This window comes from Acinonyx jubatus, chromosome C1 (assembly GCF_027475565.1).
Source record: "Acinonyx jubatus isolate Ajub_Pintada_27869175 chromosome C1, VMU_Ajub_asm_v1.0, whole genome shotgun sequence".
In the NCBI taxonomy this organism is placed as follows: Eukaryota; Metazoa; Chordata; class Mammalia; order Carnivora; family Felidae; genus Acinonyx; species Acinonyx jubatus.
In genome coordinates, this window is record NC_069381.1 from 156598320 (window position 1) to 156621969 (window position 23650).

A 23650-nucleotide genomic window follows, 5' to 3' on the forward strand; every position below is an offset into this window, starting at 1 on the left:
TGGAAAGAAAGTTGAAACCAGTTCTTAACTTTCTTCAAACATGCTCCTTTAAACAAAGATAGTAGGATGCCCATGAGAAGACTGCCCTCCAGCTTTCTTTCCAGACCTCCCTTGGGCAGAGCTGGGATTTTACTCATTATCTCCTTATGAAGATATCTACCCTCAAAAATTGTTTCTAAAGAGATTGTTCATCCTACGTTGAAGGTCAGAATATTAATCAAGCTGCTAAATTTTAAAACATCTATATCATTTATTTTTTGGTTTTAATGTATTACAGCCTTTGAAGGTGGGAAAATTTTACTGGACAGGAATAGTTGTGTTGTTTTTGCTAGAATTATAAATATCGGTTTCAGAGTGACCAAATGTGAGCTGGGCTGGGGCTTCCTCACCAGACACTTAGGTCTTATCAGGCAACTTACGTGCAGGGGCAAAGATACAGGCATCATTAAGACCCCTACTTTGTGCTCTTTGAAATGAAATTTATCTAAATGACTTGTCAGTTGGCATTTACACTCTCATAAATATAAGTAATGATTTGTCAATTCTGTTCACAACTTTGGAATTTCCAATTTTTCAACTGTTGGCAACATGAAAACAATTTCTCGGCCTGGGCCACTAGGTGGTGCTATGCAAGAAGTCAGGCTCTGAAGAAGCCTTCTGTTTGCCCTTGATCCGCCTACATGGGAAAGGAAAAGGAACAAAGAGATAGCCTCTGCTTTTTTTTTTTTCCTTCCTTTCTTTTTGATTTTTGCTTTTCTCTGAAAGAGTTTTTCTCCTATCTTGTAACTCTTTCTGAATCTTGCCTTCAAACTGCGTTCCACACATCCTGGAGGAAATAGAAGTGAAAAAGAAGACCAGAAACAAATGTGTTTTCCTAACAAGCTTCCTTGTATTCCTGAGTCCCCTATATTGTGCATAATAATTTCTTTTGAAATCCTAAGCCTTATTTTCTTCACATTTTGAATATAATTAAGAAGCCACAAAAACACGTCGAAACTAATAAGCATGATTTTATTTTCTTTTTCTGAAACTGCTCATGTAACAATGGCTTCAGTCAACATTTATAGAATAGCTTCTAATAATAAGGCATCATTTAGGCAGCGAGGTGAATATAAAGATAAAATGACTTTGCTCCAAAGCAACTGGAAATTTCTTTTACCTTCACTTTCTATCTAGAATTTTTCTCCCTATGATGATATTTGCCCTCAAACATCAGTTCTAAAGAGATTGTGTATCCAATGGTGAAGGTCAGAATATTAATTAAGATTCTAAATTTTAAAACATCCATACTCTATATTTTTTGGTTTTAGTATATTACAGCCTTTGAAGGTGGGAAAACCTTACTGGACAGAAATAGTTCGTGCTGTTTTCACTGAAATTGCATATACTTGTTTCAGCATGTGCCCCTTATGAAAGCAGAAATGGTTTTCTGGCTGGAAGCAAGGTCCCACGTAACCTAGCATTTTGAAAATGAATATGCTGATATTTTCAGTGCACGAGAAACCATTTTCTTGGTTGTTTTTATTTTTATTTATCCTGCTTCAAACCCTTAAATACTTGTCTTATTAAAATGAAATGGGTTACTAGTTCCGTGAGCATAGATGTTATGGGAAGCTACTTTACAAACTTCTTTTAGGAGATGACTGCAGAGAGGAAGGAGAAAAGTCAAAGTTGGGAAGCTTTGGAGGCTGTTAGCATCAGACTTTAAAAAGAGGTCCAGTGTTGGACTCCGGTTTTGGGAGAAGAGGATGTTGTAGGATGTTGGTAGTACTCTGACTCCTGGTCTTGGTGGTGGTTACGAGTACGTTTGCTTTATAATCTGTTATGCTGTACGTGTGTTTTACACGCTTTTCTGTACATTCTATTTCACGATAGCACTTTTATTTTCCAAAAGATAGAGAAGACATCTTAAAATGCAAAGAAAAACTTTCATTTCTTTCCCTAAGATTTCCTATTCACTTAATTTGGGGTTTCCTGGTAGCCAGACCGCTGCAGCCTTTTGCTTTCAAATGCAGGCATCAGAGAGCTTCTGGCTGACATTCCTGTCCAGTTAAGTCAGCCTCCTCTCTGGGCTGCTGGGCAGGGCAGGTAACAGTCCCTTCATTAGTGGATAGAAGAAGTATCGGTTGGTCTAATCTCTTATCAAGGTTGAGAAGATTAACCTCAATGTGTCTTTGTGTCAAACTGTAATAAAAATCAGAGAAAGTAATCCAGTTGACATTTTCCTGTTTCCTGTACCCACCTTCCCTTCATGTTGTACATCCCCAAATACTGAAAAGGTTAAAAAAACATGGGGTGTGAAGTCACGAGGTGCAGGGCTCCTCCCAAATTTCTGTAGCCCCCTTGCCAGCGGCCCCTCCTGGCACATAGCTGCATCTGGTGAGAGAGATGCCTGTGCCTGATGACACTCCCATTCCAAGATACTCGGTGGTGACTGGGCGAATGGAGGCAGCTGCAGACGACATGGATTCTCAAACCTTCAGGACCACTCTCTTGCCTGTACATGGGCCACTTCAAACGTGGTGAAATTTTCTTTGTAATCCTTCCTCTCAATAGGAAATCTCTGAAGATTTCATGTGTGAAAATTTGATGTGGCAGCAACGTTGCTTTCTAACCCTTCAGCTGGGACTTTTCAAACTGAATGATCTAGGTGGAAAAACATTAAAAGGAAAGATGTTATAACAAGGTTTCATTGCATATTTCCTTGTTTGGGAAACATTCCACTTGCTACTAATAAACTAGAGAAAAGTTCAAAAGGCTCAAGGGAAGAAAGAAAAGAGGAAGTTTCAGAAGGAACTTGAAGAATCCATTTCTGTCTTTGAATTGTGAATTCTGACTTCCAAATAGGAGTTTGGGGTTTTAAAGGAGTTAGGAACTGGGGAGAAACTAGAAAAACAAAAGTAGTGCCAAAGGGAATATTCTCTGAGCCTCAAAGTCTGGTTTTGCTTCAGAATCTAGAACTGAGTTTGGCTCTATTTTCTCCTGTCCAGGCTCCCCAGGTCTTTCCCTTGGAATTTGATGTGAAGTGAAAATCAACAGTAAAGTCTCTTTATCTTGACTTCCATTGGTTCCTCCTTTTATTCGGATGGGGGTGGGTGGGCAAGATGAGCTCCCACGTTATATCTGCAAAGGACTCCAACACCATCACTGCTGAAATATTTGATTGTTCCTGATTCTGTAACTTACCAAATAGGGCATTCAGCTCTTAAGAGGATGCCTTTTGGGAACTGTCTCTCAGAGTTTTCATTTTTCACTTCCATGCTGGTTTCTCCTCCATGCTGGAAGTTCAGAAAATGGGTCTGGCAGGATGAGCTGACTCCAAATGACGAGGTTCCAGGGTCACAGCCATGGGCAGTGCTTGCCTCCTCTGAAACAGCAGCTCTAATGAGCCAATCCTGTCAGGAAGCCCTGAGGGGTGAGTTCTTTCTCACACAGAGGCCTGCTTCTTTCTGTTTAAGAATGTATTTCAGTCAGTAGATAATTATATATTTAGCATCTATCTAGATATGGTGTTATACATAGTCCTTTCTGGAAGGAATAAAAGAAAATCTCAGCCCGAATAGTCAGGGACAGATAGTGCGGATCCTAAAATGTATAAAAGATACACAAAAGAAATGTAAATTATGAATAGGCATGTAAATCAATACTTGGGGACAATATAAGCACTGAGTCTATACAAGTAAAAATAGAAGGAAAAGTCATGGAAATATCATGTGTTGATTGAGGTAAAACTTCTTTTAACTATAAAGACTTCTTGGAAGAGGTTTTTGTTTTGTTTTTTGTTTTGTTTGTTCGTTTTAATGTAGAGTAGAGAAAATTGAGCAGTCTGGGAGTAATGAGGCATGCTAAGCCAGGGTCTACAGCACTGGAAAGGAGACGTAGGCAGCGGGATGATTAAGTGAACAGAATGCGAGGAAAGGACTCAGGGCAGAGGGAAGGAAGCAAGATGGAGAAATGATGGCAGTCTGTTGAGCCAAGAGTGGGCTTCTGATGCCTTTTGAAACAGTGTGGGTGGTCAAGTCAGGCTTCTAAAGAGAACAGTTTCAGGGTGACAAAGGAAACTTATACAGGGGTGTTAAAGACTGACTAGGAGAGCCAGGGTGCTCCCATGTGTTTATGTGGAACTGTGTATGAGTAGATGCTCAATAAATACTTCTACATTCTACTTTTTTTTTAAGTTTATTTATTTATTTTGAGAGAGAGTGCATGGGGGGGGGGGGCAGGGAGAGAGGGAGAGAGAGAGAATCTCATGCAGGCTCCACTCTGTCATCGCAGAGAACAATGTGGGGCTCAAACCCACCAACCTGAGATCATGACCTGAGCTGAAGTTGGATGCTTAATCGACTGAGCTACCTAGGTGCCCCTACATTCTACATTAAGACCTAGCATCCATTTTGAGTTAATTTTTAGTGAGGTGTAAGGTTGAAGTTCATTTTTTTTCTGTATGTCCAGTTCTAAAACTTTTGAAATGACTATCCTTTCTCCATTGAAGTACTTTAGCATTTGTCAAAAATCAGTGATTATATTTGTGTGGGTCTGTTTCATTGATCTATGTATGGAATTCCTCAATACCACATTGTCTTTACTATTGTAGCTTTATAATAAATCTTTATTTACTTTTTTCAATATATGAAATTTATTGTCAAATTGGGTTCCATACAACACCCAGTGCTCATCCCAAAAGGTGCCCTCCTCAATACCCATCACCCACCCTCCCCTCCCTCCCACCCCCCATCAACCCTCAGTTTGTTCTCAGTTTTTAAGAGTCTCTTATGCTTTGGCTCTCTCCCACTCTAACCTCTTTTTTTTTTTTTCCTTCCCCTCCCCCATGGGTTTCTCTTAACTTTCTCAGGATCCACATAAGAGTGAACACATATGGTATCTGTCTTTCTCTGTATGGCTTATTTCACTTAGCATAAAACTCTCCAGTTCCATCCACGTTGCTACAGAGGGCCGTATTTCATTCTTTCTCATTACGACGTAGTACTCCATTGTGTATATAAACCACAGTTTCTTTATTCATTCATCAGTTGATGGACATTTAGGCTCTTTCCATAATTTGGCTATTGTTGAGAGTGCTGCTATAAACATTGGGGTACAAGTGCCCCTATGCATCAGTACTCCTGTATCCCTTGGGTAAATTCCTAGCAGTGCTACTGCTGGGTCATAGGGTAGGTCAATTTTTAGTTTTTTGAGGAACCTCCACACTGTTTTCCAGAGTGGCTGCACCAGTTTGCATTCCCACCAACAGTGCAAGAGGGTTCCCGTTTCTCCACATCCTCTCCAGTATCTATAGTCTCCTGATTTGTTCATCTTGGCCACTCTGACTGGCGTGAGGTGATATCTGAGTGTGGTTTTGATTTGTATTTCCCTGATGAGGAGTGACGTTGAGCATCTTTTCATGTGACTGTTGGCCATCCAGATGTCTTCTTTAGAGAAGTGTCTATTCATGTTTTCTGCCCATTTCTTCACTGGGTTATTTGTTTTTCGGGTGTGGAGTTTGGTGAGCTCTTTATAGGTTTTGGATACTACTAGCCCTTTGTCCGATATGTCATTTGCAAATATCTTTTCCCATTCTGTTGGTTGCCTTTTAGTTTTTTTGGTTGTTTCCTTTGCTGTGCAGAAGCTTTTTATCTTCATAAGGTCCCAGTAGTTCATTTTTGCTTTTAATTCCCTTGCCTTTGGGGATGTGTCGAGTAAGAGATTGCTATGGCTGAGGTCAGAGAGGTCTTTTCCTGCTTTCTCCTCTAGGGTTTTGATGGTTTCCTGTCTCACGTTAAGGCCTTTATCCATTTTTAATTTATTTTTGTGAATGGTGTGAGAAAGTGGTCTAGTTTCAATCTTCTGCATGTTGCTGTCCAGTTCTCCCAGCACCATTTGTTAAAGAGACTGTCTTTTTTCCATTGGATGTTCTTTCCTGCTTTGTCAAAGATTAGTTGGCCATACGTTTGTGGGTCTAGTTCTGGGGTTTCTATTCTATTCCATTGGTCTATGTGTCTGTTTTTGTGCCAATACCATGCTGTCTTGATGATTACAGCTTTGTAGTAGAGGCTAAAGTCTGGGATTGTGATGCCTGCTGCTTTGGTCTTCTTCAAAATTACTTTGGCAATTCGGGGCCTTTTGTGGTTCCATATGAATTTTAGGATTGCTTGTTCTAGCTTCGAGAAGAATGCTGGTGCAATTTTGATTGGGATTGCATTGAATGTGTAGATAGCTTTGGGTAGTATTGACATTTTGACAACATTTATTCTTCCAATCCATGAGCACAGAATGTTTTTCCATTTCTTTATATCTTCTTCGATTTCCTTCATAAGCTTTCTATAGTTTTCAGCATACAGATCTTTTACATCTTTGGTTAGATTTATCCCTAGGTATTTTATGCTTCTTGGTGTAATTGTGAATGGGATCAGTTTCTTTATTTGTCTTTCTGTTGCTTCATTAGTAGTCTATAAGAATGCAACTGATTTCTGTACATTGATTTTGTATCCTGCAACTTTGCTAAATTCATGTATCAATTCTAGCAGACTTTTGGTGGAGTCTATCAGATTTTCCATGTATAATATCATGTCATCTGCAAAAAGTGAAAGCTTGACTTCGTCTTTGCCAATTTTGATGCCTTTGATTTCCTTTTGTTGTCTGATGGCTGATGCTAGAACTTCCAACACTATGTTAAACAACAGCAGTGAGAGTGGACATCCCTGTCGTGTTCCTGATCTCAGGGAAAAAGCTCTCAGTTTTTCCCCGTTGAGGATGATGTTAGCTGTGGGCTTTTCATAAATGGCTTTTATGATCTTTAAGTATGTTCCTTCTATCCCGACTTTCTCTAGGGTTTTTATTAAGAAAAGTTGCTGAATTTTGTCAAATGCCTTTTCTGCATCGATTGACAGGATCATACGGTTCTTATCTTTTCTTTTATTAATGTGATGTATCACATTGATTGATTTGCGAATGTTGAACCAGCCCTGCATCCCAGGAATGAATCCCACTTGATCATGGTGAATAATTCTTTTTATATGCTGTTGAATTCGATTTGCTAGTATCTTATTGAGAATTTTTGCATCCATATTCATCAGGGATATTGGCCTGTAGTTCTCTTTTTCTAATGGGTCTCTGTCTGGTTTAGGAATCAAAGTAATACTGGCTTCATAGAATGAGTCTGGAAGTTTTCCTTCCCTTTCTATTTTTTGGAATAGCTTGAGAATGATAGGTATTATCTCTGCTTTAAACGTCCGGTAGAACTCCCCTGGGAAGCCATCTGGTCCTGGACTCTTATTTGTTGGGAGATTTTTGATGACTGATTCAATTTCTTTGCTGGTTATGGGTCTGTTCAAGCTTTCTATTTCCTCCTGATTGAGTTTTGGAAGTGTGTGGGTGTTTAGGAATTTGTCCATTTCTTCCAGGTTGTCCAGTTTGTTGGCATATAATTTTTCTTAGTATTCCCTGATAATTGCTTGTATTTCTGAGCGATTGGTTGTAATAATTCCATTTTCATTCATGATTTTATCTATTTGGGTCATCTCCCTTTTCTTTTTGAGAAGCCTGGCTAGAGGTTTATCAATTTTGTTTATTTTTTCAAAAAACCAACTCTTGGTTTCATTGATCTGCTCTACAGTTTTTTTAGATTCTATATTTATTCCTGCTCTGATCTTTATGATTTCTCTTCTTCTGCTGGGTTTGGGGTGTCTTTGCTGTTCTGCTTCTATTTCCTTTAGGTGTGCTGTTAGATTTTGTATTTGGGATTTTTCTTGTTTCTTGAGATAGGCCTGGATTGCAATGTATTTTCCTCTCAGGACTGCCTTCGCTGCATCCCAAAGCATTTGGATTGTTGTATTTTCATTTTCGTTTGTTTCCGTATATTTTTTAATTTCTTCTCTAATTGCCTGGTTGACCCATTCATTCTTTGGTAGGGTGTTCTTTAACCTCCATGTTTTGGAGGTTTTCCAGACTTTTTGCTATGGTTGATTTCAAGCTTCATAGCATTGTGTTCTGAAAGTATGCATGGTATGATCTCAATTCTTGTATACTTATGAAGGGCTGTTTTGTGACCCAGTACGTGATCTATCTTGGAGAATGTTCCATGTGCACTCGAGAAGAAAGTATATTCTGTTGCTTTGGGATGCAGAGTTCTAAATATATCTGTCGGGGGGCCTGGATGGCTCAGTCGCTTAAGCGGCCGACTTCGGCTCGGTCATGATCTCACAGTCTGTGAGTTCGAGCCCCGTGTCGGGCTCTGTGCTGACAGCTCAGAGCCTGGAGCCTGCTTCAGATTCTGTGTCTCCCTCTCTCTCTGACCCTCCCTTGTTCATGCTCTGTCTCTCCTTGTCTCAAAAATAAACATTAAAAAAAATTTTTTTTAAATATATCTGTCAAGTCCATCTGATACAATGTATCATTCAGGGCCCTGGTTTCTTTATTGACCATGTGTCTAGATGATCTATCCATTTCTGTAAGTGGAGTGTTAAAGTCCCCTGCAATTACCACATTCTGATAAATAAGGTTGCTTATGTTTGTGAGTAATTGTTTTATATATTTGGGGGCTCCCGTATTCGGCGCATAGACATTTATAACTGTTAGCTCTTCCTGATGGATAGACCCTGTGATTATTATATAATGCCCTTCTTCATCTCTTGTTACAGCCTTTAATTTAAAGTCTAGTTTGTCTGATATAAGTATGGCTACTCCAGCTTTCTTTTGACTTCCAGTAGCAAAATAAATAGTTCTCCATCCCCTCACTTTCAATCTGAAGGTGTCCTCAGGTCTAAAATGAGTCTCTTGTAGACAGCAAATAGATTGGTCTTGTTTTTTTATCCATTCTGATACCCTATGTCTTTTGGTTGGCACATTTAGTCCACTTACATTCACTGTTATTATAGAAAGATATGGGTTTAGAGTCATTGTGATGTTTGTAGGTTTCATGCTTGTAGCGATGTCTCTGGTACTTTGTCTCACAGGATCCCCCCTAGGATCTCTTGTAGGGCTGGTTTAGTGGTGACGAAAAAAATACAGAACGCTTCACAAATTTGCGTGTCATCCTTGCGCAGGGGCCATGCTAATCTTCTCTGTATCGTTCCAATTTTAGTATATGTGCTGCTGAAGCTAGCACTATAATAAATCTTTAAACAGGTAGTGCAATCCGTCCAAATTTATTCTTTTTTAAAAAATTTTTTCTAATGTTTATTTATTGTGAGAGACAGAACATGAGTGGGGGAGGGCCAGAGAGAGAAGGAGACACAGAATCTGAAGCAGGCTCCAGGCTCTGAGCTGTCAGCACAGAGCCTGACATGGGGCTTGAACCCACGAACTGTGAGATCATGACCTGAGTTGAAGTCAGATGTTTAACCGACTGAGCCAGCCAAGCACCCCAATATTTTTCAAAATTGTTTTGGCTATTTCAGTTCCTTTGCCTTTCCATATAAAATGTAAAAGTAATTTGTCTATATCTGTACAAAATCATGCAATTTTGGAATTGCATGAAATCTACAGATCAATTTGAGAAGAATTGGCGTCTTTATTAAGTCTTTCAATCCACAAACACAGTATGTCTATTTATTTAGATCTTACTTGATTTATTTCATCATTACAGTTGGCCCTTGAACAACATAGGTTTGAACTGCACAGGTCCACTTGTGTGCAGATTTTTTTCAATAAATATAGTACAGTACTGTAAATGTAGTTTCTCTTCCTTATTTTCTTAGTAATATTTTCTTTTCTCTAGCTTATTTTATTGTAAGAATACAGCATATAATACATATAACATACAAAATATGTGTTAATTGACTGTTTTATTTATTCATTAAGGCTTCCAGTCAACAGTAGCCTATTAGTAGGTAAGTTTTGGGGGAATCAAAAGTTACATATGGATTTTTGATTGTGTAGGGGATTGGCGCTCCAACCCCTGTGTTGTTCAAAAGTCAGCTGTGTTTTGTTTCAGTATAGAGATCCTGTACATGTTTTTGTTAGATTTATTACCTAAGTATTTCAGTTTTTGGAGCTAGTACACTTTTTTGGCTTGTTTGTTTTCAGTTGTTTGGCTAGTATACAGAAATATCATTGATTTTTTGAGTATTGACCTCACCCACGAACTTGCTAAATTCGCTTGTTAGTTCTAGGAGTTTTGTTTTTGTTTTTTTAGATTCCTAGGGATTTTCTACATAGACAGTCATGTTGTCTATAAATAGGAATGTGTATTTTTCTTTCCAGTCTTATGCCTTTATTTCTTTTTCTTGCTTTATTTCACTGGCTAGGACTTCCAGTATTATGTTGAATAGAAGTGATAAGAGGAGACATCCTTGCTTTGTTCCTGATCTTGCAGGGATGCATTGTGTCTTACACCACTGTGTATGATGTTAGGTGTAGGTTTTATGTAGGATACCTTGTACTTGCTGATCCCTCTCTCTGCAATGTTTTCCTCCCAAACATACCTATGGCTAGCTTCTTCAATTTCTCTAGGTGTTTTATCAAAATCTGCTTTCCCTGTTAAAATTTTCACCTACTCAATATTTTATATCCCCATTTCCTGTTTTATTTTTTTCCTTAGCACCTGTCACTACCTTATATAGCATATACACTTCTTTATCTTATTTATTGTCTGCCTCCACCATAATGTAAGTTCCAAGATGGCAGGGATTTTTGTCTGGTTTGTCCATTACTGTGTCCTCCCTGATGTAAAATGGTCACTCAATATATGTTTGGTGAATAAATAGATGGGTGAACCAAACCTATTCCCATTTCTGTCTTCCTTCTAATCTAAATGACTCAACTATCCCTACCCTTATTACAGGTCAGCTCTCCACTTGTCCTCTGCCTTCCTTCCCCTTTCACTCTCACAAGGACTTTCATCATGCAGTTATTCCTCATCTCTTCTGCATCATCTGTTTATTCCTCATAATGTGACCATTCTCATCAACATAGTGTCTTCCATCTTTTTGACTTCTTGTTACAAATTGAATTATGTTCCCCCCAAAACATATGTTGGAGTCCTAAGCTCCATTACTTCAGAATGTGACCTTATTTAGAAATAAGGTCTTAGCAGAACAAATCAAGGTAAAATGAAGTCATCAAGGTGGGCCCTAATCCAACATGACTGGTGCCTGTATAAAAAAAAGACGACTTTGGACATAGGGAGAGTGCTGTATGAAAATGAAGGCAGATAGTAGGGTGATGCTTCTCTCACCTGAACCTCTTAACTAAATTCTGTTTCTACTCTTGCCTTTTACAGTCTAACAGCTAAACTACAGTCTTTCCGAAAACGTAACTCTGATCATCTCATTCCTTTGCTTAAAACCTCCAATGGCCCCTTATCACATGTAGAATAAAATCCAAATTCCTTTCCTTTTCTACGAACTCTTACATGGTCCGTCCCTGCCCTTCTCTCTGTCCCTATCTCTTGAACTTTTACCCTTCACTCTCTGTCTTCATTCTGTTCCTCAGATATTCCAAGTCTTTTTCCTGACTCTGCAACTAGCTGCTCAGTCTGCCTGGAACATTCTTTCTCCAAATCTTTACAGGTCTGTTTCCATCTTGTGATCCAGAATTCTGCTCATATATCACTTCCAAAGACAGGACTTCTCTGTCCACCCAGTGGAGAGTGGCCCCACACTTTCACGCTAACTCTGTTATACTGCCCTGTATAACTATCTCCGTTGGGATCTGACGTTGTCCTGTCCTATCTGTATATCACCCTCCTTCCCCAATCCCCGGTGCTAGACTGTAAGCTCCTTGAGAGCAGAGACCTTATTAGTCTTTTTTTTTTTTTTAACCATGGTATATCCAGGACCTAGAGCAATGCCCAGTGCATAGTAAGTCCTCAATAAATCTTTGTTAAATAACTTGGTAACTCCTGCAAGGTAGAAACTAAAGCTGAAATCCAAATCTTGACTCTGTATTTAATTTACTCTGTATTTAGAGAAAATTTAAGACTCTGTATTAATTTACTAGGGCTGCCACAATAAGGCACCACAAATAAACAGTGGTTTAACCAAGAGAAATGTCTCACAGTTCTGCAATCTAGAAATCCAAGACTAAAGTGTCAAGAAGTTTGATTTCTTCTGATGCCTCTCTCCTTGACTTGCAGATGGCTGCCTTCTCAGTATTCTCACGTGGTCACCCCTTGGTCTCTGTGTATATTGTGTACCCCAATCTCCTCTTCTTATGAGGATTCCAGTCATATTGGATTAGGGCTCACCCATATGACCTCATTTGACTTGAATCACCTTTTAGAAGTCCTGTCTCCAAATGCAGTCACATTCTGAAGTATTGGGGGTTAGGATGTGAACATATGAATTTGAGTGGGAGGGGGCGATACAGTGCAACCCGTAACAGGTCACTAAGAGCTGAGGGAGCTGTTCAATATAAGCCTGATACCTATGGGACATGTGGGGGCCACCACCTTTCCGCATAAGCCCCAGGGACAGCTGTAACCTGCCAGAGAGTGTTTGCAGCCTCACCCAGTCAGGGAAGGAGAGCTCTGCTCTCTCCCCTTTCCTTTCTCCCTTTTTCCATACCAGAGGAACTATCTAGAGAAGAGAGAAGACTTCCTCAAGCCATGAGAGCCGTCAATCCAGCCTGGAAGGAAAGGGAGAGTGGGAGAAAAAAGCTTTGAATTAATATGATATCAAAAGTTAAAAACAAATAAGAATGAATCTTCAAAACCAAAAGAAATATTTAATAACAGAAAATATCTGAAAATCTATGAATGGGGCAGAAATATGGTTAAGAGAACTGCCATCCTCACAGAAGGGTAGGTCAGCGTGGGTGGGGGAAGTGACAGGAAGAGGTGATATGTTTTTTGTTTATCCCCAATGAATTGAGATGCCTCAATATGCTGACTTCATGCTCCAGGCACAGCAGAGAACCACAAAGCTTTCTGTATATGTGACCCTAGGAGGCTGGCCGTTTCCTCCCAGCACCAGCCTGGAGTGGGCGAGAGTCAGATTCTTGTCTCAGGAATAGGGCAAGTGACACCGAGGGTCACTCATGAATAACAGAAGTAGCAAATGGTAATTACATGGGCTCTTCATCTCCAACAATCTGTAATCAGAACTGCAGTTCAGTGTTTGGTCTACCCAGCTGTGCAGCTCTGTCTCATGTAACCATCTTGTGTACCTGAAAAGACTGTTAGCCCTGTGAGAACAGAGACCGCGTCTTCTATTTTATGCATATGTATAGCATATGGTTGGGACTGTTTACAGTACTCACAGCTCCACGCCATTGCCCACATGAGTTCTGCTTTCTGGAGTTACTTCTGTCCCCCACCTCCACACTCATCACCACACCTTCCATCATTCCCCCTCTCCTGCTTCCTAATCCTAATCTCCCAAACTCTGCCCTGACCTCACCTCCTTCAGGAAATTTTGGGTTGGGTCCAACTCCTTGCATCAGTGGAATGTAAATTCCATGAGGAAAAGATTTTGTCCATTTAGTTGGGTCCTCTTTCTAACTCCTAGAGAAGCCGCTGGCACCTACGAGGTGTTCATTCGAGCCTGTTCAGGCAGAAAGTGCAGTTTGTGACCAGAATTTCCTGGTAGTCCTGAGAGCACTGGAAGCGTGTTAGAAATATGGGTCATCCCATGGTTTATGGTGTTAGTTGGAAGCCCACCATCATTGGACATCTATTTAACAAGTTGTGAAATTCGGAGAACTTCCATTTAGAATTCTGTAATCTGAATCTAGAAGAACAAGTATGAAGCCCTGTTTGGACTCAGGACCCAGAGAAGTACAGATGTGATTGCAAAGAAGTACAGATGTGATTGGAATCTGAAATGGATGGCTAGCCCCCTTCCAGGCTGCAGTGGGCAGGATGGGGACTTTCCCAGAAGCAAAGAGCACACAGTTGACTAAAGTATAAACTGTACCAAGAAGGATGAGATCCACTTACTTGCTCAGAAATGTGGCTGCCCTGGGGGCTGTTGGAGACGTGTGGCCACAATCTGTGCTGCCTCGGGGAGGTTCCATGAAGGACAGCATCCTCCTTTGCCTTCTGTCCTGGCAACAGCTGGACAGCTGCAGGAGAAACCTCACACCTTTTCAGCCCTTGCCTGGAAAAATCTTTGATTTTCTTTGTTAGGCTTATTGAAGCCAAGATGCAGGCATAGTGTGGTTGTGGTGGTGAGATAGCGTATCTTGTAATTCTTGTTGTGTTTTTTCCCCTACCCCTGAATGCTTTTAGGTTTTGAGTTTGCATTCTCCAAGTGCTGCTTTCTTTATGTTTAAATGTAAGCAGCTTAAGTGTTTCATTCCTTTTTAAAAATCTACTTTTAGTTTCTTCTAGTCCATCAGCTGCAGTGGAGTAAAGAGCCCTGGACCATAAGTCAGGAGACTTAGATGTCGATTGGTACTTTGCATCCCTCATGTTTAATTCTCTGAACCAGCTTCCCACCTGTACATTGAGGGGTTTGCATGAAGGACCTCCCCTGATTAGATGGAACCTTAAAGTCAAACAGACAAACCCCTAATAATCTCTAGCCCAAACCTTCAGTCTGGAGTTTAAAAGCTCTCACTGGGCTCTGTTTTGTTTTTCGATCTGTAGAACCATGCTGTCCAGTGGGGTGTAAAACGTTCTAATACCCCTTTTTAAAAAGCAAAAAGAAACAGGTTGTCTTAGTTTGTTCAGGATGCCATAACAAAATACCACAGACTGGATGGCTTATAAATAACAGAAATTTATTTCTCATGGTTCTGGAGGCTGGAAAATCCAAGCTCAAGGTGCCAGCAGATTTAGTGTCTGGTAAGAGCCCGTTTCCTGGTTCACAGAGCCTTTCTACTGTGTTCTTGTATAATGGAAGGGTCAAGGGAACTCTCTGGGGTTTCTTTTGTAAGGATGCTGATCCATTCATGAGGGCTCTGCCTTCTTGAATCACGTAACCACCTTTCACAGACCCCCACCTCCCTGCTCAGAAACCTGGGTGCATGTGTATATCATCATATATGAATGGGGGTTAGGATTTCACATATGAATGGGGGGACATAAACAGTCAGTCTGTAGCACAGGTGAAGGTGCAATGATTTTAATATACCTTTACTCAATATATCACAAATATTATTCAACATGTACTCAATCTAAATCTTACTAATGTGATGTTTTACTTTTTTGTTGCATGGAGTTCCCAAAATCTGGTATGTATTTTGTACTTATGACACATCCTAATTTAGACTAGCCACATTTTCACGTGCACGGTAGCCACCATATTGCATAGCTGTAGCTCTAAAGAAGCACTGCCCTGGCCACAAAAGTGCCTCATTTCTGCTTTCTAAGAGAAGTGCAGAAATGCCAAAGAGCTCTTCTTGCTGGTCCTCCCAAGGAAAGTAAATTCTTCTTGCTTCATAAAATAATATTTTATTGTATCCAGATTACTGTTTTTCTGTGTAGGAGAGAAATTACCCTTCTGGATTTGCAGAGTTCCAGTTCCACAAACTTCTAAAATTTCCCTTGATTCTCTTTGCAGGGATAGAAATATTGCTATATTATCAGTAGTAAGAGCAGTGTTTCCTGAAATGTGTTGCATGCAGCACTAGGTTCGTGGGATGTGAAGAGGTGTGAGGGGAATAAGAGATTTCCATGGTCAGAAAGCGTGGGGAATACTGATTGTGAAAATCCAATACATATCTTTATTGCAGAAATACTAAGAGATGCCTCTCTCATGTATAGGGGTTCCAAAACCAATAAGATGCTTTTTGTGGAAAGCATCTTGAGGATCAGGAGTCAAGTGGGACTGAGGCAGTGCCAGGCAGAGAATTTTCTCCCCGACTTTCTTTTCCAGGGCAACCTTGCCATGTGGGTCTTAAATCCATTCCCAAAAGTTCCTTGTGCTTTCTTAACTCCAGGGCCCCCGCTGATGCTATGTTCTTGAGAAAGAAAAACTGAGCTCAATAATGAGTTGTGATAATGGCTCTAATATTGGGAGCGTTAGTATCTGTTGTGAATCAGAGCCACTATCTTTCCTCAACACATTTTAATAGTTCTTTCATAGCTCCTAAATGTGACAGTGAATGTACATTTTATTTTAAAGTGGCCGTTCAATTTAGAGACATTTTGTTTTATTTCTTTAATGATCCTGTCAAGTATAGCAAATGTGGCAGCTGTGATGTTTTTCAAATGGTCAAAAATGCAAGAAAAGTAAATTCTGCTTCTCTCGGCCAGCATCCTTCACATTCATAGAAAAGAAATATGTTCCCATTTAAGATGAAAGGTTCTTTGCTTTCATTTCATAGCTCATATTGGAGAAAAAGTCTCAAGGCCATTTACAGTTTATTAATTTATCCCACTATAAAATCTCTTTATAATGGGGCTTTCAGGTCATTTTAACCCTCCTCCTCCCTTCTCTTACTAAAAGATAACTCCAGGCGTTTCAAATCAAATGAATTAGAAACAAAGCCATTATAATTATAATTATAATCTCTCCACTTAGAGATGGATCACAATTTAACACTTTTTCCCCAGGAATTTGGGTCATATTAATAGAAATTGTAGTTTTCTCTTTAGAATACAAGACCAGCTTCTGACAGTCTGGTCCATATGTTAGATGCATATAAAAGTTAATCATTTTGCTCTGGTGCCAGCTTGTGTGTGAAGAAAAGCTGTAAACCACAGCTGTATGGAGTAACAATTGTGAACTTTACTGGCTTGCACATGTGAGACGTCAGTAAACTAAGTAAAATGTCACTTTACGGAACTGGAGAGTTGGAAGTGGGAGAGAGGATCGCTAAGATTTCATTAAGGTTTGTACTTAGTAGAGTCATTCCATTCTTTACATTTCACAAGGATAGTTCAAGTTACACAAACCCTGAATCAGCTGTTTTCCAGTTGATTAGGTTTGGCTTAGCCACAACAATAGTGATCCCACAACAGTGGGATCACCCGGTGGTTGACCTGGTTTGGTGTGTGAATGATAAAAAAATCCAGATATCATCTAACGTCAGTTGTGTTCAGTCAGTTTGGCCAGGCCGCAGTCCCATCGATTACTCAGTAGTCTGCCTTGAATAAGATCAAAAACTCGGAAACTACTGTAAAATCTTAAATTAGGCCATCCTAGCTGATGGACTGTCTTAGTGTTGACTGCGCAGAGCTGCGTACTGCTGATAGCCAACTTTGGGCAAGAAACTTAAATACCCTTTGCCTCAGTTTCCTTTCTTTGTGGATTGGGCACCCAGCTCACAGGACTGTCACATCAAATAATGCTTTTCAACCACTTAGCACATATCTACTACACTGTAAACATTCAGTAAATGTTAGTATTTAAGAATTGTTAACTCTTCTAGGGAAGTCTGGGTGGCTCAGGCTGTTAAGTGTCTGACTTCATCTCAGGTTGTGATCTTGCCATCCTGGGTTTGAGTCCGATGTTGGGCTCTGTGCTGACATCTCAGAGCCTGAAGCCTCCTTTGGATTCTGTGTCTCCCTCTCTCTCTGCCCCTCCTCCACTCATGCTTTGTCTCTCTTGCTCTCAAAAATAAATGAACATTAAAAAAAAATTTTTTAAAGATAATATTACATTATGCGGTCTTTCTGTTGAGAATTTCTGATTTCTGTATTTTAAAAATAATATCTTAATGGGGCACCTGAGTGGCTCAGCCAGGTAAACGTCTTACTCTTGACTTCAGCTCAGATCATGATCTCCCAGTTCGTGAGTTCAAACCCCAGATTGGGCTCTGTGCTGATGCTGTGGAGCCTGCTTGGGATTCTCCTTCTCTCCCTCTGTCTGCCCTTCCCCTGCTATGCTCTCTCTCTCTGTTTCTCTCAAAGTAAATAAACTAAAAAAAAAAAAAAAATAGAATGTTTAAAAAATATAAAAATAATATCTTAATAAATGGGAGAGAATAAAATAAACCCTCAAATCTTATATCCTCAGTTTGTTTTCTTTTCTAGTCAAACAACCCAGCATTTAATAAGGCTCTAGGCAATAGAAAATTGGATATTCTATAAAACTCCCAATTAACCAGAATCCCTGATTAATAACATTTTTGTAAATCTCAAAATGTATGCTGAAAACATTGTCTCTGAGTCAAGTTATTTGGCTTAAACCAAAACTCTTTGGTCAAGTAGGCCCTCTGGGGGTTCCCTGTGGCTCCAATCAATCCCCTATACCAGCAACATCTGCATCTCTACTCACCACTGAAACTCTGTTAACCATAAATTTAATAGGAACACTTTGTTCCCAAAGCTCAATAAACATTTGTCCAGCCCTCTGGATGATGAAACCCAGATACGATGAAATTAAGTAACTCATTAAAGCACTCCTGACCAGTAAGGGGCAGACCTGAGACAAACCTCAGGTGGTTTGACACCAGAACTCACAATCCTAACCACTTCACCTCTGTAATCCAGACCTCCAGTAGTTTGAGCAAAGGGTCTGAAATATGAAAGTAACATGGCATGGACAGAAACCAGCAAAATAGGTTATGTAGAGGGAAGTGAGGTGTACTGGGGCCTGCTCCTAAAGAGTATTGGATGTAATGTTAAATAAAAATTTAATGCTACACAATTTATTCACTCATTCAGTCACGTATTATTTGAGTGCTTATTCTTTGCTAAGTTTACCACTGGGTAGAGAGTGGTAAATAGAATAGACTTAGTGCCCTCCCTCATGGACCTTATACTCCAGTGAGAAGAAACAGTGTTAATTAGATTCATGGATAGCTTTCAGTGTTCCATCAACGAACATCTTTAGCTTTGATGAGACATTCTCTAGAAACACTTAACCCATAAATCTGTTTCATTCAGATTCATTACACATCCATGGTGCTACATAACTCTGCAAAATGATTCACAGTCCATTGCTTATCTACTTGGGATAATGAGCCTTGGTGTTCTTGGATGACTGAGGAAGAACATGTGATACTGAAGTTTGACAGAAAATGGTAGATAAGATCCATCTCTAGAAGGCAAGGGTAGAAGTCGCCTAAAATGTGGTGGTGCATTGAGCATCTTCAGTGAACATTTTTCTTTAGCATCTACTACGTGTAGGGCACTTTCCAAGTTTTTAGCAAGTGCTGAAGAAATCTTTTTTGATGAGACAGTCTCCAGAAACATTAAACTTTGATTGAGAATAGAAATACTTAGTGCCTGGCCTCGCTTGTAATCTCTATAAGGAATCATTTCTAAAGATAAATCCCAGGGGCGCTTGGGTGGCTCAGTCAGTTAAGTGTCCGACTTCAGCTCAGGTCATGATCTTGCAGTCTATGAGTTCAAGCCCCACATCAGGCTCTGTGCTGACAGCTCTGAGCCTGGAGCCTGCTTCAGATTCTGTGTCTCCCTCTCTCTTTGCTCCTCCCCTGCTCACACTGTCTGTCTGTCTGTCTGTCTGTCTCTCTCTCTCTCAAAAATAAACATAAAAAAATTTTTTAAAGATAAATCCTACGTAAAGTAGAATATTTATATTGACTTGAAAGGACTCGGACACATGTGTACTGACTAGCTGCAGCCTCTAGAATTAGCACAGACTTGTTATGCTTGTGGAATTACTTCATCAGAGAAATAGTCTTTTGTACTGACTTTTATTCTTAATAGGTTCTGTTTTGTTTTGTTTTTTAATTTTTTTTTCAACGTTTATTTTTTTTGGGACAGAGAGAGACAGAGCATGAACAGGGGAGGGGCAGAGAGAGAGGGAGACACAGAATCGGAAACAGGCTCCAGGCTCTGAGCCATCAGCCCAGAGCCCGACGCGGGGCTCGAACTCACGGACCGCAAGATCGTGACCTGGCTGAAGTCGGACGCTTAACCGACTGCGCCACCCAGGCGCCCCTGTTCTGTTTTTTTTTAAACAAAATCCAAAAAACAGTAGTTATGGCACCCCAAGTATGTAAGATAAGTCTTTAATTTACAATGTTTTTGAAATTAGATGGTTATTTTGTATGCTATATCACAAGGCCAAAGGCTCAAAAAAATTATGCCTGTACTTAAGAAATAAAATATAGTTTTATCCTTTAACACCATGACACATATGAGGTTCAGTAGAACTTTCTGGGCACTGCCATTTTATGAATTGGTAACAATAAAACAAAAATCATACACACACACACACACACACACACACACACGTGACATGAGAGAGAAGAGGAATGTGGGTGTGTGGGTGTTCAGAAAACCCATGCCAGTGTAGCTAAGATAGGAGTAATGCTGGCAAGTAGGCATGTTGTAAGTTTTGTTCCCTGCAGAATGTTGCCTTTCTCAGTATGTCTCTTCTTATTTTCTGGTTTTTTTTAGTATTAAAAAAATTATTTTAGGGGCGCCTGGGTGGCGCAGTCGGTTAAGCGTCCGACTTCAGCCAGGTCACGATCTCGCGGTCCGTGAGTTCGAGCCCCGCGTCGGGCTCTGGGCTGATGGCTCAGAGCCTGGAGCCTGTTTCCGATTCTGTGTCTCCCTCTCTCTCTGCCCCTCCCCCGTTCATGCTCTGTCTCTCTCTGTCCCAAAAATAAATAAACGTTGAAAAAAAAAATTAAAAAAAATAATTTTTTTAACGTTTGTTTATTTTTGGCAGAGAGAGACAGAGCATGAACGGGGGAGGGGCAGAAAAAGAGGGAGACACATAATCCTTTTTTTAAAAAATATAATTTATTATCAAATTGGTTTCCATACAAAACCCAGTGCTCATCCCAACAGGTGCCCTCCTCAATGCCCATCACCCACCCTCTCCTCCCTCCCACCCTCCCATCAACCCTCAGTTTGTTCTCAGTATTTAAGAGTCTTCTATGGTTTGCCTCCTTCCCTCTCTATAACTTACTTCCCCCCTCCTCTCTCCCCCATGGTTTTCTGTTAAGTTTCACAGGATCCACATATGAGTGAAAACATATGGTGTCTGTCTTTCTCTGCCTGACTTATTTCACTTAGCATAGTACCCTCCAGTTCCATCCACATTGCTGCAAATGGCCAGATTTCATTCTTTCTCAATGCCAAGTAGTATTCCATTGTGTATATTAACCACATCTTCTTTATCCATTCGGGGAGACACATAATTCTAAGAAGGCTCCAAGCTCTGAGCTGTCAGCACAGAGCCCGACACTGGGCTCGAACTCACAGACTGCGAGATGGTGACCTGAGCTGAAGTTGGATGCTTAACTGACTGAGCCACCCAGGCGCCCCTATTTTCTGGATTCTTAAGCTGCTGTAGTTTTTTTCAAATATGTGCCCCTGGATGTTCAGAGTAGGTTCTTTAAAAAGGGAGCGAGGTTATCTGGAATAGTCATTCCTTGAAATAAAGCAAAATAATTGGTAAATGTAAAAATAGACTTGGATAAGTACACATCAAAAGTTAACCTTGGATGCTTGGACTCAGTAAAAAAAAGATTTACGTAAGTAATGATTGTATTCGTATTAGTACCCAGTTATTCAAAATGGCCAGTATTTACTAACACGCAAACTGAATGAAGCATAATTTTTTTTAGTAGGAGAATATATATATTATGAAGATGTTGAAGATAAGCACATTGAATTCCTTAATCTTAAAAACATTGCAGGGAGGGTGCAAACACTTATATTACTGTCCCCTATCTTATGTGCTAAGAAGAATGCACATAAACGTTGAGATCTGAATAAGCTCACGATAGCTGCAATAGCCAGGTGAAGGAGGAGTCACTAAAGAGACCACAGAAACAGAACATTGCTAGTTGCTTGTGGTGACCAGCTGTGAAGAGAGCTTTGGCAAATTATGTATCCAGGTCTCGGTAAAAATCATTTACACTTCCTTCATTTATCTAAGCCACACTGTCATCACTGCTCCCTCATCTTTCTGTTGCCTACCAAACTGCAAAGAAACAATAATACAATGTACATATTTTAATTTTATCTTCTTTATGTTGTTCTTTCCAGGCTTCTTTTGAGATGGATTTCACATAGGTAGAATTTCAGAGCTGAATGAAAGCCCGACACTATTCAACCTTTTTTACTCTAACTTGCATCCACAATTTTTACTCATTTGTTCTGCATGATGTTGCTTTAAAAAAAAACTTTTTAAAAGCAGTTTTAGTTCACAGTAAAATTGAGGGGAAGGACCGAGATTTCCGTATAACATATCCCTGCCCACACATGCATAGCCTCCTTCATAATCAGTATCTCCCACCAGAGCGGTACATTTTTTATAATGGATGAACTTAAATTGATACTTCATTATTACTCAAAGTCTATAGTTTACATTACGGTTAACAGTTGATATTGTATATTCTATGGGTTTAGACAAATGTATAATGATGTGAATCCATCATTATGGTACAATATGGAATATTTTCACTGCCATAAAAACCCTCTGTGCTTTGCCTATTGAGGAGAGTCCCCCAACTTCTAACCTTTCTATTATCCCCATAGCTTTGCCTTTCCCAGAATGTCATATAGTTGGAATCATATAGTATGTAGCCTTTTCAGATTGGCTTCTTTCACTTTGTAATGTGCATTTAAGGCTCTTCCAAGGCTTTTCATGACTTGATAGTTCCATTTCTTTTTAGTACTGAATAATATTCTGTCATCTAGATGTATGTACTTTATGCATTTACCTGCTATAATATATCTTGATTGCTTCTAATTTTTGGCAACAGGATTTTGTGTGGACACAAGTTTTCAACTCCTTTGGGTAAATATTGAGGAGTGGGACTGCTGGATCACATGCTAAGAGTATGTTTAGTTTTGTAAGAAACCACCAAATTCTCTTCCAAAGTGGCTACACCATTTTGCATGCCCACCAGCAGTGAATGAGAGTTCCTGTTGCTCTACATCCTTGCCGGCATTTGCTGTTGTCAGTGCAGTGGTGTCTCACTCTTATTCTAATTTGCATTTCTCTGTAGATATGTGATACGGAACATCTTTCCATGTGCTTATTTGCCATCTGTATATCTTCTTTGGTGAGTTGTTTATTAAGATCTTTGGCCTGTCTTGGAATGCCTTGCTGTCTCAGTCACTGGAGCGTGTGACTCTTGATCTTGGGGTTGTGAGGTCAAGCCCCACCTTGGGTGTAGAAATTATTAAAAAAAAAATAAAAGAAAAAAAGAATATTTAGTCCATTTTTAACTGGGTTATTTTCTTGTTGAGTTTTAAGAATTGTTTGTATATTTTGGATGACAGTCCTTTATGAGATGTATCTTTTGCAAATATTTTCTGTGATGTTGCTTTTTGAACAATATTGCTGATTGCCCCGACCAGCTCTCTAAAGCCCAGCTCTATAAAGCCCAGGTAAATGTCTCACATGTCCTGGCCACAGATGTCACACAATCTCTTTGGTACCAGGTCAACATAGTTCCTTGTAGTTCCCTCTCACAAAAGGTTCTACCCCTCTTAACACCACGTTGCCTGGCCTTGATCTAAATGAAGCTGTGTAGCCACAGAGGGTGTGCTCCATGGGTGCCTTGGCAGAATTCTATGGCATACATGTAGAGGACCACTAATCTACTCAACTCCTCATTTGACATGTAATACAAGCGAGTCACAGAGAGTAGAGTGATCTCAAGTCAATGGCAGGCCTGGGATAAGAATCCAAATTTCTCACTTTCAAGTATAACATCCTTTTCATTGCTTCCATGCTAAAGAGGGAGAACCAAAGAAGCATTTATAGTTTCAGGGACTCAGTTGTCATCCTGCACAATGGGAGTTTCACAGCATCTTATTTTCTGTGTGGCTTTCTGGGTCTTAACTGAAAACCTAAGGAAACTTAAGTATTGTGCTTCACACAAAGAA

General features: G+C 39.9%; 1 protein-coding gene and 1 non-coding gene across 15 annotated transcripts in view; one reads left to right on the forward strand and one right to left on the reverse strand.

Annotated features, from left to right (window-relative positions):
* MYO3B (myosin IIIB) overlaps window positions 1–23650 on the forward strand; it is a 471131-nt gene that overhangs the window by 272771 nt on the left and 174710 nt on the right. The window lies entirely within an intron of this gene.
* Window positions 8997–9103, reverse strand: LOC113598413 (U6 spliceosomal RNA). The gene has a single exon (XR_003419064.2). It is a non-coding gene; the product is annotated as a U6 spliceosomal RNA (small nuclear RNA).